Genomic DNA, 14,006 nt, shown 5'->3' on the forward strand with positions numbered 1-14,006 from the left:
ACCACACACACACACCACACCCATCACACACACACACATCCCACCACACACACACACCACACCCATCACACACACACACCACACCCATCACACACACCACACCCATCACACACACCCCACCACACCCATCACACACCACCCACTATAACACAGACCCACCCACCACACACCCATCACACACATACCCACCACACACACACATCCACTACACACGGTCGCGCTACGCGCTCCCTGACATGTCCCACAGAGCAGCATAATAGGCATAACTTTGAACCGCCGCCATTTTGAATCAGGAGCGGGACACCCTGTAGATGGTAAAAAGGGGTCAAATTCCGTTTTGAGAATCTAGTACTCATTTAGTACTATTGAAGTACAAAATTCGGTACTCAAATTATTTTCCAGTTGGAGATTAGATGCTGTCTACAAAATTACACCTATTTTAGAGCTAAACAATTAATGCGGCTCGCGGCCAACAATTTAAGGCCCAATGCAGCCCCCGCAGCCCCGATTTAAGGCCTGTTCAAACTGTTTCCGCGAACAGAGCGGCACGTTGGGAGGGGGCGGCAATGCGACGCTCCCTCTGGGCCTTTGTCTGAAACTTCGCCCTTGATTTTATCCGTCCCCGGCGCCATTTACCGCCCCCTCGCCGCCCGTTTCTGGACGCCTAGTGCCCTTTGCCACTCCTCTATCGCCCTTTGCCACGTCCTGGTGCCCCTGTATTTAATATTATTTCTCTTTAATGACTTCGAGCTTCGTGGGCTGAAGACAACTTTCACATGTAATTCATTAAGATACGTAAATAAGTAGGTACTCTCTTGTTTTATCATGTAAAAAATACTCAACTTCTAGATATTTATTATTTACAATAAATATTATACAAGTAATGCAAGACATTATTATACAAGACTTAAATTAAAAAGAAAAAATAAATAAATAATAATAAAAATATTGTAGGTAGGTATAGTAGCTATATTTTTTTTTTTTTTTTTTTTTTTTTTTTTTTTTTTTTTTGAAAGGGGGAACTTTAATTGTTTGTGTTTTTTCTCCCCGATATTTTTTTTTTTTTTTTAGGTTTGACAGAGGGAACTGTAACTGCTATGGTCTTATCGTCCCGAAATCGAAGAGAGAAGGAAGACAGGACAGGAGAAAAGGAAGACAGGATCGAACCCGCGGTTTAAAATACTTACACATTACTGATGTCATTCATAGCTATGGAATTATGAATAACCTCTTTATTTTCTTCTTCACCTTTCCCCGTTAAAGGGGGTTGCTGACAGCTCTATTTGGAAATTTTCCCTGCCAAGTACCTACATGTACGTTGTACGTAGTAGCCAGCATCTGGTCTAGGGGGGCGGGGGTTAACCCTTAAACCGCGGTTTAAGGGAGAGGGGATACCCTCGCGGATTGACAAAATTGAATCAAACCTAAACTGGGTTGGCAATTTTTTTCTCAAATCAATGACCCCAAGCCTGTTCGAAATCAATAATTCCTCACTCTTTTTCTCGAAAAACGGCCGCAATAGGCTTACTTTTTTTTAATTTCACTTTTATTTTTCAAATACATACCTATTCCGCAAATGTAATAGAAAGTCGTGCGATGTTCACACCAGATATTTTTTTTATTATTATTTATTTATTTTTATAATTTTAAAAAGTCAAGCGTCTAGAGCCCTAGAGCCTAGATCAGAAGAGTTTGGATCTCAGAATAAGAATAACATAGAAGGAGGGTTTGGGTCTTTTTACATGTCAAGGTCGAAGGACAGTTCACGGACAGCTGACTAACCAAATTTGTTTAGTCAGCTGACAAAACTCTTCTCTCATTGGTGGAAATTTTCTGAAAATTATTGAAATCTTTGTTGCATCGAAATTTTTCGCCAATTATAATAATAATAATAATAACTCTTTAGTGTAATAAATAATAAGAAAATTACAATAGGGCGTGATTATTGCCTAAGGCAATCTATGCCATCAAACCCATACAACTACCACTTAGTAGTGCCTTGAGAGTTACACATTAAAAAATAATAAAAAAAAAAATGGGGAGAAGGGGGAACAAGAAGAAGAAGAAGAAGAAGAAGAAGAAGAAGAAGAAGAAGAAGAAGAAGAAGAGAGTGAACCTACAAAGTATGTATCTTTTGCTTTATTGATTTTCAAAATGCTCCAGCAACAGTCTCCTGAATACAGAAGGATGTACAGATGTCCTAATGTGCCCTGGTAGTGAGTTCCATTGTTTAACAGCTTGCACAGCAAAAGAATCTGCAAAGAAATTTGTCCTGTGTCTTGGAACAACAAGAAGAGTTTCTTCCCCAGATCTAGTGTCGTGTACGTGTTGAGATAGAGGATTGAACATTGAAGACAAATACTCTGGAGTACCAGTGTTCAGTACACGCCACAGCAACAAGATATGTATGTCCCGGCTTTGTTCTACGGTCATCCAGCCCAGAGATAACCGACACATAGTAACATGATCATACTTACGGAGACCAAAAACATACCTGACACAAGAATTTTGAAGTCTTTGCACTTTTACTTTGAGTTCCTGAGTAATGTTCAAGTAAACAGTATCAGCATACTCAATGATGGGCATAACCAAAGCAGTACAAAGCATCTTCCGAACACCAAATGGTAAGATCCTAAGAATCGTCAAAGAATGGAAGGAATAGTTACATTTCTTGGAGATATTATTGATGTGGGAATTCCAAGAAAGATGTTTGTCCATTATCACACCAAGATTTTTGACCTGGTCTGAATAAGGGATTGGGACATTATCGAAGTGTAATATACCAGAGGAAAGGTCAATTTGAGATAAAAGTGGAGAAGAACCGATGACAATTACCTGAAACTTCCTTGGATTTGCGATAGCCAATTGCGATATTGCCCAAATATCCGCATCAAAAATCAAAGAATTACGTGTTCTCTTTTGTTTTTTGCAATTCAATCACACACATACCTTTGAAAAATATGAAGTATTCGTGGATTTCAGCCATATTGAATCTAAAAAAAAAAAGTCATATAGTGAAATACGGCTCTACACGAGTTACTTTAAAATAATTAAATATTAGCACCAATAATACTTATTTAAAAATAATAATAATAATAATCAAACTATGTGTGAACACACAATATTGTGACAAACCGTGTTGAACAGTATAAAAAATTAAATTCTTTGGTACATGTTTGAGCTCGACCCGTTAATTTTGCCATGTTCTTCCGCCAAAAGGAGAAGTAGGTACCACCATAAATAGGAAATTCATTTTCGGGTGGAGCAAGGGTCGGCCTCAGAGGAACCATCTTAAAAATCTTAATGGGGAACTGGTAGGTCGACTATGTGTGAACACACAATATTGTGACAAACCGTGTTGAACAGTATAAAAAATTAAATTCTTTGGTACATGTTTGAGCTCGACCCGTTAATTTTGCCATGTTCTTCCGCCAAAAGGAGAAGTAGGTACCACCATAAATAGGAAATTCATTTCAACAAAATATAAACATTTAAATGTCCTGTATGATTAACAAACACAAAAAGGCACCTTAATATTGCATTGGAAATATACCTACTAACATCAAACGCCAACCGTGAAATAAAGAATAAATACATAATATGTATACACGATTTTCATCCGGGAAGTAGTCAAAACAAGGGAATAGGACGTATAGGTAAATCTATTCAAAAAGTATAATCGTAATAATTATACGCTAAAGTTTACACGTTTAACTCTTTCCCTGCCAAGCGAAAAAGTGACATGTTTCCTACGCGGCCAAGCCAAAAACGTGTACATTTCCCCAGAGGCCAAATGGCCATTTGCACAACCTGGCTTGTGCAAGCCCGTTTGCACAAGTGAATCGTAGCGTGTGAACGCAGGCTTGAAGTTTGCACAAGCAAAAAAAAAAAAAAAATTCCAAGGTTACTTTCAATTTTGGCCAGTTTGTGCAAATGAATATAAAGAGAGGACTGAATATAAACATTCAACTGCTGCGTTTATTCTCAAGGAGTAAATAGAGAAGTAAATACGACAGGACGAGTAGAAGTAGAGAGGAATAAACCCGGTGTGAGTGGAAAGTTTCTCCGGCTGAGATTCGAACCCCAAGTCCAAGTTTGGTATCAAGAAGATAACGAACGGCTAGAATACAAGACACTTTGCTGTTAGGCCGGCCAGACGCGTTCATGTACATGCATGACATGTGTAGAACATTAGTAGAAACAGCCTGTGCAGAGTGAGCCAGAAAAACAAGGTGGTTATACATAGGGCCTGGCTTGTTTCACAAGATTAATAAATTGGTGTGAACACCATACGACTTTCTATCACATTACAACTTTATAATCTGAAATGAGAACCCCTACTTCTGATACATCATACCAAAGACCTTAAGAACATAGCACTTTGGTACAAGTTTGAGGTCGATCCGACAACCAGGACCGGAGTTCTTAGTTTACTGTATTTTATTAAATGAAAAGATCTCGGGAAAATGGTTCAGATATTTGTTGGAAATGAGAAGATCTACCTACCCTGTTATCGTTTTTCTGGCGCACCCTATTTAAAATGAGGGAATAGAACAGTTGCGCTTAATTGGGTGAGGTTTCAAAGTCAAAGAGCAGGAAAAATGAACAATGGTTTTTATCTTTTTCTTCTATGACTTCTAGACCCCGAGATAAATCGATTTAAAAAATACCGGTAAATCTTGAACTCTGACGTCACGGCATCCGCTCCCGTACGCGATGACGTCACAACAAATGTCCCGAAAAAAGCTCCCTCGCAGGGAACACGAACACATTAATGTGTTTGTGCGCATACATTTCTACGCAATTAATGTGTTTGTGCGCATACGTTTCTGCGCATCTCCTAAACTCTGACGTCACACGTTTTTGAACTCTTTCATTAGAACGGAAACACGTTTTTGAACTCTTTCATTAGAACGGAAAATAATAATAATTGTATTTTCGACCTTTTACAGTTATTTTTTCGGAGTTTTGACCTAAGATTTAGATTTTTCACAACCTAAATTCATAAATTTTACCCACATACAACTGCTCCATTATTATATTGACATGGATATTTAATCGTACATTACTAAAAAAAAAAAAAAAAAAAAAAAAACTTTGTCATTTTGTGTTCCATGCGTAACCTTTCACAACTCACCGACTCCCCAACCATCGCATAACGTACTGCCCGCAACTAGGTAACCTTTCACAACTCACCGACTCCCCAACCATCGCATAACGTACTGCCCGCAACTAGGTAACCTTTCACAACTCACCGACTCCCAACCATCGCATAACGTACGGTCCGCAACCAGGTAACCTTTCACAACTCACCGACTCCCAACCATCGCATAACATACTGTCCGCAACTAGGTAACCTTTCACAACTCACCAATTCCCCAACCATCGCATAACGTACGGTCCGCAACTAGGTAACCTTTCACAACTCACCAATGTGAACCCCCACTATTTTATTGCATATTCATTTTATATTTATTTAAAGTATAATCGGCTACCTGCTCGAATTTTAGCGGCTGAATTCGGAATCCGCTTATCACAAAAATGCCTCAAAAGTACCTCAAAAGTCAAATCAGTCCTATCAAATCAGAGTGTTTTTGCTCTCAAATCTTATGTTTTCATTATTATTTTAATTTGGTCCAATATCAAATCAGTCCTATCAAATCAGAGTGTTTTTGCTCTCAAATCTTATGTTTTCATTATTATTTTAATTTGGTCCAATATGGTCCGCAACCAGGTAACCTTTCACAACTCACCGACTCCCAACCATCGCATAACGTAGTCTCCGCAACTAGGTAACCTTTCACAACTCACCGACTCCCCAACCATCGCATAACGTACCGTCCGCAACTAGGTAACCTTTCACAACTCACCGATTCCCCAACCATCGCATAACATACTGTCCGCAACTACGTAACCTTTCACAACTCAGGGCTTAGCATGTGATTTTTAGTAACACGGATTCAAAAACGGATTATTTGTAATTTAGTACCTATCCTTAGCCTTAGGTAAAGCAGTTTTACCCAAGGATAGGTACAAGGATATTTTTATTTCGAATTACTTCATTGGTATTTGTTCTTTTTTTTTTATTTGATGCAAAAGGTACCTAGTAGTAGGTATGTAGTTAGGTATATAGGTAGATGGTAGATAGAACCTTTACCTTCCTACTGGAAAACGAGTTAACAATAGCTTATTTTGTCATTACCTTTTAATTCTTTTCCTCGTGTTGTTCCTTTCTCTCTCTCTCTCCCTTTCTCTCTCTCCCTCCTCCTCTCTGTCTCTTTTCCCCTTTTTCTCTCGACTTTTTCAGTTTTTCTCCTCTCTGTCTCTCTCTTTTCATTCCCTCGCTCGTTCTCTCTCTCTCTCTTTCCCTTTCTGGTCTCGGATTTTTTCTCATTTTTTCCTCTCCTTGCCTCTATATCTCTCTCCCTTTCTCTCTCTCTCTCTCTCTCTCTCTCTCTCTCTTACCCTGTCTTGTCTCTCCCTCTCTCTCTCTCTTTCTCTCTCTCTCTTCCCTGTCTTGTCTCTCCCTCTCTCTCTCTTTCTCTCTCTCTCTTCCAATCTTTCTCTCTCTCTTACTGCCTTGTCTCTCCACTCTCTCCTCCTCTTTCTCTTCTCTCTTTCTTCCTTCTCTTTCTCTTCTAATTTATTATTTGTCTCTCATACTCAATCTCTTTCTCTCTCTCTCTTACCCTGGGGTCTTGTGCCTCTCCCTCTCTCTCTTCCCTGTCTTGAGTGGTTTTTTCCTCATTAGCCCATTAGTGGGATACCTAGAAAAGCCTTGAACTTTAAATTGTTTTCCTACGGATTTAAGCAACAATGACTTTGGGTTAATATCAAGGATGGATAACATCAGTGGTGGTTAATTTTCGAATTACGGATTTAACCCACTAACCGGCTTTAGTGGTGGATAGCAAGGAGGACTTGTGGATCTGCGGAGATTGGATCAGTGAAGGACGTAGTCGTAATGCGTTGGATGTGGAGGTTGGTGGTTCGAGTCCAAGTCAAAGTCATGCACCCGAGGTATTCTAGGGTGTAACTTGGAACGATATTTGTGACAAGCATTATGCCTCAACACAATAAAAATTCCCTCTTTTTTAGTTCCGTCCTTCCTTTATTAATTTTACAATAGTAATAACAAGCGGGGCCCGTCCCTCCGGGAAATTTTTCGGTCTGGGTTAGGTAAGGAAAATCAATCTAATCCACGATCGAATAAACCTACGGCTAAAAATTCCCGGAGGGACGGGCCAGCTTGTTCAATATTATTTTTACTCAAAATTGCTGCAAAACTTACTTCTTACTTTTGCAAACCTCCATAATGAGAATTTATCTTCAGACTGGTTCTCAACATACTTACCTTTACCATTCAGATTCAGGGTACATGCAAAGAAATCGGCAATTTACGTCAAAGAAAATGCTCCAAACTAGGGTCGAACTGGAGGAAAACAGGGTGAAGTAATAAATAACAATAAAATAAACACATTAGGAGAATAATGTACGTGCAGGAGAGAGAGAGAGAGAGATGGAGGGAGGGAGAGAGATAGAGAGAGAGGAGGGAGAGGAAGAGAGAGAGAGAGAGAGAGAGAGAGAGAGAAGAGAAGAGAGTGAGAGTAAAAACACCTTTAGTGGTATGACGCCAATTTTTTTTTTTTTTTAGGAAAATAGGAAAATTTAGATTCACTTTCTTTTCCTTCTTCTTCTCCTCTCCTCCTCCTCCTCCTCCTTCTTCTTCTTCTTCTTCTTCTTCTTCTTCTTCTTCTTCTTCTTCTTCTTCTTCTTCTTCTTCTTCTTCTTCTTCTTCAAAAGAAGATCTTGTTAATTTATTTTCCATTACTTTCGTTGAAAAATATCAATGCTGTAGCTTGGCAGGTGTTTTTTTCCTGTCGTTTTTACAGCGGGTATCGTAAGCCATTAGTCCCCCTAGTGCTGTGAGCTTTTCAATTTCTTACTGGTACCCATACCATAAAGAAAATCCGTCAGAAAACAGCAACCTACGCGGCCGAGCGGGTGTCACATCGTGTTCGATTCCCGACAGAGCCGAAGTTTCTAAGGCTCTCTGCTTGAAATGCGGGTGGATTTAAGACTCTTCATGACAAATAAAATTATAATTTAGATTTTTTAAATCTGTTTTATTCAAAACTCGATCTCCTCCTCTGGGCCCTTCCTAAATTAAACCCTTTCAATTTGAACTAATTTTATTCACGGATTTTTCTCCCTTTTTCTCTCCCTTTTGTTCCTTCTCCTCTTCCCTCTTTTTTGTCTCCCCCACCTTCCCTCCCTTTTGTCTCTTCACACGATCCCATCACTCCCACACAACAACTCCCAACACAACTGCAGGGCTCTCCTGAAGGCTGGGTACACACTGTCATTTTCCTGTAGAGTTATCTTCGAAGCTTGGTACCACAACCTTATCTTTGGACAGATCATACGTGTGTATGGTGTGTACATGTTGTCTGTAGAGTTATCTTGGAAGCGTGGTATCACAGCCTAATCAGCCTTGTCTTTCGATAGATTGCACGTGTGTGTGGGGTGTTTGTGCAATGTGCATAGTTGCATACTTCATCTCTGACTCTCTGAGATCCGTCTTACATTGGAAGCGTAGAATCCCTCGCGGCCTGTCAGAACCCGGCAGTAAGTAAGTAATGATATAGATAAGGTACTATACATCATGGAGTCTAAGTCTATAGAGGGTCTCTATCACTTTCATAGGTTTGGATTTTCAGGCTGCGACTACGCGCTACTCAAAGTCTCGTGTTCCAATGTGAGACAAACCTTACGCAGACAAATCACAGCGTGTGTACCAAGCTTACACTCTCACCTCATCTACAAAGCCACAAAACCCATAACATATTATTATATCTATTACAGAGTCTCTCCTGTTTTGACAAAACTTTCGTGGAGTTTCATATAAAATTCCCCAAACAACAAAACAGGGACGAGGAGTTTAATTTGGTTAATGCATTTGATGGGGGGAGCTTCCTAACCCTAGTGGCGTAGACAGGTACTACCGCCCTTGATCCAGGTCCTGAGGGAATTTGCACTTGAGACTCCTCGGGGAACAACTATATAGTGGCGTGCAGACAGTAGGGTCTACACTCTGCAAACTCATTCGTTGACTTTTGATGGTACAGTACTGTAAACTACCAAGTTCAGCCAAATAAGAACAATTTTATTATTATTATTATTATTATTATTATTTTTTTTTATTAGGTTTGATAGAGGGAACTGTAACTGCCAAGGTCTTATCGTCCCGAAATCGGGGATAGAAGGAAGACAGGATAGGAGAAAGCCATCCGCTCCGAGAACGAACATTATCCCTTCAGGATAAAATCCGCCCCGGGCGAAAATCGAACCCACGGCTTAGCGTTTACAAGGCAGACGCGCTACCAACCAAGCTAGGCTGGAAATAGCACTGTAAAAGTGTAAATCATAAGTCCAGCAAAAGAAAAAGTCCTTGAGACTGTAAACCTAATAAGGTAAACTAATTTGAACGAACGAATAGGTAGGTAACTTAATTATTTTTGAGTTTCATCGGGCCTTTGGGCTTTCCACGGGTAATTAAGTGAAGAAACTTTTTATTTATATGTTTCAATGTTCTAAGTAATTGTATTTGTATTATGGAACAATAAATAAATTACCAAAATGCTTCTAGATTTGCACAAATGTCGTCCCGCGATACACCACGCTGAGACAGACTGCGATAGTAACCACGTACAGCGTTGCTTAACTTCAGTGGAACTACTGGGAACTTTTTTACTTTCCTTATCCTATAGGAAGGAAAGTAATGTAATCGGGTCAAATTTTCGATGGTCAGTTTTTTGTGTCAAAACACGTTTTGAGGTCCCTAGAGCCTAAATCCAAAGTTTCAGCCTTTGGTCCGTGTGTGTGTCTGTCTGTAAACAAAATATCTCGAGAACGGTAAGAGCTAGAGACTTGAAATTTGGTATGTACATATCTTTCAAATGTGACAAGGATGCGACACAAAACTTTTGGTTAATATCGGTGCAACGTTTGGCGGCATTTTACCGCTTTTCGGTGTAATTTAACAATATCTCGGGAACGGTATAAGCTAGAGACTTGAAATTGAGTATGTATAGTTCACAAATGTGACAAGGATGCAACACAAAACGTTTAGTTGAGATAGGTGCTACGGTCGGTGGTATTTTGACCGCTTTTTGGCGGTTTTGGACCGTTTTTTGGCGGTTTTCAGCTATACCGACTATACGGTTAGAGATATTGTAAAAGTTAGGGTAAAAGAACACTCAAATAAGCATCCATTCAATAGGATAAGGAAAGTCGTGTGATGTTCACACCAGATTTTTTTTCTACTGGGATTAACTTCAACGTGCTATCTCTGCTACCACTTTCGCAACAAGGCTTTCAAGGGGGGATGTATTGGCACTAAGGGTTTTGCCCTGTCTGCAGCTAGCAGAGATGTTCCACTTAGATTCTGCAGTGACTGGTGAACTATGAGAGAATCCGAACGTAATTTGCCTGGATGTCACGTACAGCCTGGGATTAACTTCAACGTGCTATCTCTGCTACCGCTTTCACAACAAGGCTTTCAAGGGTGAATGTATTGGCACTAAGGGTTTTGCCCTGTCTGCTGCTAGCAGAGATGTTCCACTTAGATTCTGCAGTGACTGGTGAACTATGAGAGAATCCGAACGTAATTTGCCTGGATGTCACGTACAGCGGCTATATACCGGGTGGAATCGAGCTCGGCGTTGCTTAACCTGAGTGTTCCAGTGAAGTGATCAGGTAGTCACTGGTCAAGTTGGTCCAACGAACAAACTGAGTTCTAAATTTTGAATAGATGGTTTTGTGTCTACCACCTTTGACTGTGTACCTACTTGGAAACTAAAGTAGCGTCTGCGCCTAGGCCCTAAAACTTTACCTATGAATTACAAGCACCTTGTTAAGACTGTGGGAGTAAGGGGACTTTTCAGTCTCATTCTGTCAGGATAAACTATTCTGTAGGTACTAAAACATAGGACATCCAAGATGATGGCTAGCAATCCGTTCCGAAAGTTTCCCGAAATTGGAAAACACCTTATCTTTACAGCTTCAATCTCAGAACCACCCTGTCTACAATTCCAGCAATTGGCTTCTTGCTGCTGAATGCTGATTCGCAATAATTCAACCCAGACCAATTCTAGCTAGAATCTAGATACAACCTATCTATCTATATATCTGGTACCTATCTTCAACTGAGGACCATCAGAAATACACTTACGTTCAATAAAAGCGACTCAAGATTTTGGATTTCAGCTTTTATTGTATACGCCTAAATAATAATAATAGTGCTTATATTTATACTGCTCGCATAGGAATGAAAAGTCCCTTTATTCTAGCAGAGTAGGCCACTACTGGAAAGTCTCAAGTAATATCAAATGAAAAAGACAATTATCTTGAGTTACAAGGCACATTATTGCCAGCCTAGTTAGCTTAGTTGGTAGTGCGTCTGCCTTGTAAGCGCTAGGCCGCGGGTTCGATTCCCGCCCGGGGCGGATTTCCTACGTATAAATAAGTACCCAATAATGAAATGTGTAGCCCACTGTTAATGGAAATAGCCTGAATAAATTTACCCAGGGTTGTGAAACTGTCATCGCCCAAAAATTTGATTTCCCAGGCTCCAAATGATTCTTCATTTTGCAGCAAAATTACCTCCAATTTCCCGTTATAACGTTACCTCGTTTTCATGCTGTTCCAAGTTAGGCATTTATTTGAATTTATTTCCTTATCAGCTACTTAGGTTGGTATGCAAAGTCTATTTTTTCCCCACACACACAAATATTTTATGGGTCTTGTGTGTGTTGTTTTTAAAGAAATAAAAACAGAGGAAAGTTAAGGTTTTAAAAAGTTAAGGTAACAAAATATTAAGGTCATGAAATGTTTGGAAACACTGCAGTAGTAATAAGTTACGCAAAGTTTGGTGGAACTTGTGTAAATTTTGATGGCATCATAATGTAATGAAAACCAGTTGGTACTTGGTATTAAACGTTGTTTCTTTTTTACTTTGAATTAACTTCAACCTCATTCGCGGGAAAGGCACAGAGCTTTCGCGAATGGGAGAGACACAATACTTTCCGTGTCGTAGCATGCCCATCCCGTAGTATGCCTCTCATCAGATGGGCGAGAAGAGACACAATACTTCCGATTTAGGTGCTGGGTCAACACGAGAACACCAGAAAGTAACCCGTTAAATTTTTTGCTATCGAAAAATGAGTACAAATTTTAGTCGATGGTGGGCATCGAACCCGGACCTTCTGCATGGCAAGAAAGAGCGTTGTTATCACTGGGCAAACCGTGTCCCCCATACAAATTTCTGGCCAGCCTAGTTAGCTTAGTTGGTAGTGCGTCTGCCTTGTAAGCGCTAGGCCGCGGGTTCGATTCCCGCCCGGGGCGGATTTTATCCTGATGGGATAATGTTCGTTCTCGAAATGGCTGGCTTTCTCCTATCCTGTCTTCCTTCTCTCTTCGATTTCGGGACGATAAGACCATAGCAGTTACAGTTCCCTCTGTCAAACCTCTTTAAAAAAAAAAAAAATTGTTATCAGTGTTATCACATTTGATTGTGACTTAAGAAGATGCAGCATTCCGGGATTTCTAAATATTTTTCTGACTTCCTTTGAAACAACATACATATAGGGATACTAGCTGCTCGATTTCCCTTCTGAGCTTTCCGCCGCTAAGCTAAAATAAATTTCGTTTGCTGAAATTATCTCACACGGTTATTACAATAAAATTGCAACTGTGTGCAATAACGTTATGTGAGTGAGCTTTAGATTGCACTCATTAGTATCATTTTTAGACCAAGATAGGGAGATGTTGACTCTATCGTAGCAGGAATGGAAGGTTTTGGTATTGTATAGTGAATTATTTATTTATTTACTAGCAGGTTACCCGTGCTTCGCCACGGTTTAGATTATTTTAGTAAAAGAAAAATTCTCCGTCAGTAGGAATCCTTACCAGAAAGAATGCTACCATTGCGCTATGCGCTCCCTATTGGCTTTACACTGTAACACTTTACCCTATCCTCCTAAGATGAAGAAACTAAATAGAAAGATAGATACCTAAAAAGTTAAAAGAAAGAATAAACCTAAGGAAAATTAAGGTCGCTGGCTGTTTTCTGGAAATACCACTGAGTAAGCTCGAAAGCTCGGAGTCAACCCGATGGCACTCCCAGCAACCAACTGACCTGGATTCGGACGCCACTAGTTTCAAAAGCTTGAGGGCTGGTGAAACTAGAAGCCAGCCAAAAAAATTCATTTTGATCGGTGATTTGGGGTTCAAATAGGTCTCAGTATCAATTATCGAATTTCTCATTTATGGTACTCCCCCTATTGGATGAAGAACATGGAAAAAAATAAAATTTGAAAAGGCCATAACTTCGGAAAGGAATTTTTGAGAACATTCTGTATAGATAGAATAATGACAACACAAACCTGAGGTGATCTTTTCTATAAAATCCCTTGCCACACTCCTGACATATCTCGGTCTTCTCTCCAGAGTGAATGACAAAGTGAAGATTAAGATGTTCCTTGCGCTTGAAACCTGCACAAAGATAAACCGTATTTGTAACAATCTGGAGGTTGCTGGTACGAGTTCAACAAGTTAAGTACATTTTGTGACCAGCATTTGAGTATGCTTAAATCAATTTTATTATATGCATTCCTAAAAATTTTAATAATAGGTACTACATACTTGATTCATAAATTGTTTTTAATAATCATGAAATGTTGAAAAATTCCAATTCAAATAAACATGATATTATTTTTGCTACCCATAATACAAAGGTCATATAACATTATGACCTTTAGTATGGGTAATCTAACTTTAATTTGAAGATAAGTAGTCCATCCTTAAGATATTTCATATTAGGTATATTATTAGTCATTTATTAATTATCAAACTGTGGATTATTTAACATGTATAGTAAAATTGTTATTACAAATAAATAAAGTATCATTACAAATTACAAAAAAAAAAAAAAAAAAAAAAAAAAA

This window comes from Diaphorina citri, unplaced genomic scaffold (genome assembly GCF_000475195.1).
Source record: "Diaphorina citri unplaced genomic scaffold, Diaci psyllid genome assembly version 1.1 scaffold539, whole genome shotgun sequence".
NCBI classification, from domain to species: domain Eukaryota; kingdom Metazoa; phylum Arthropoda; class Insecta; order Hemiptera; family Psyllidae; genus Diaphorina; species Diaphorina citri.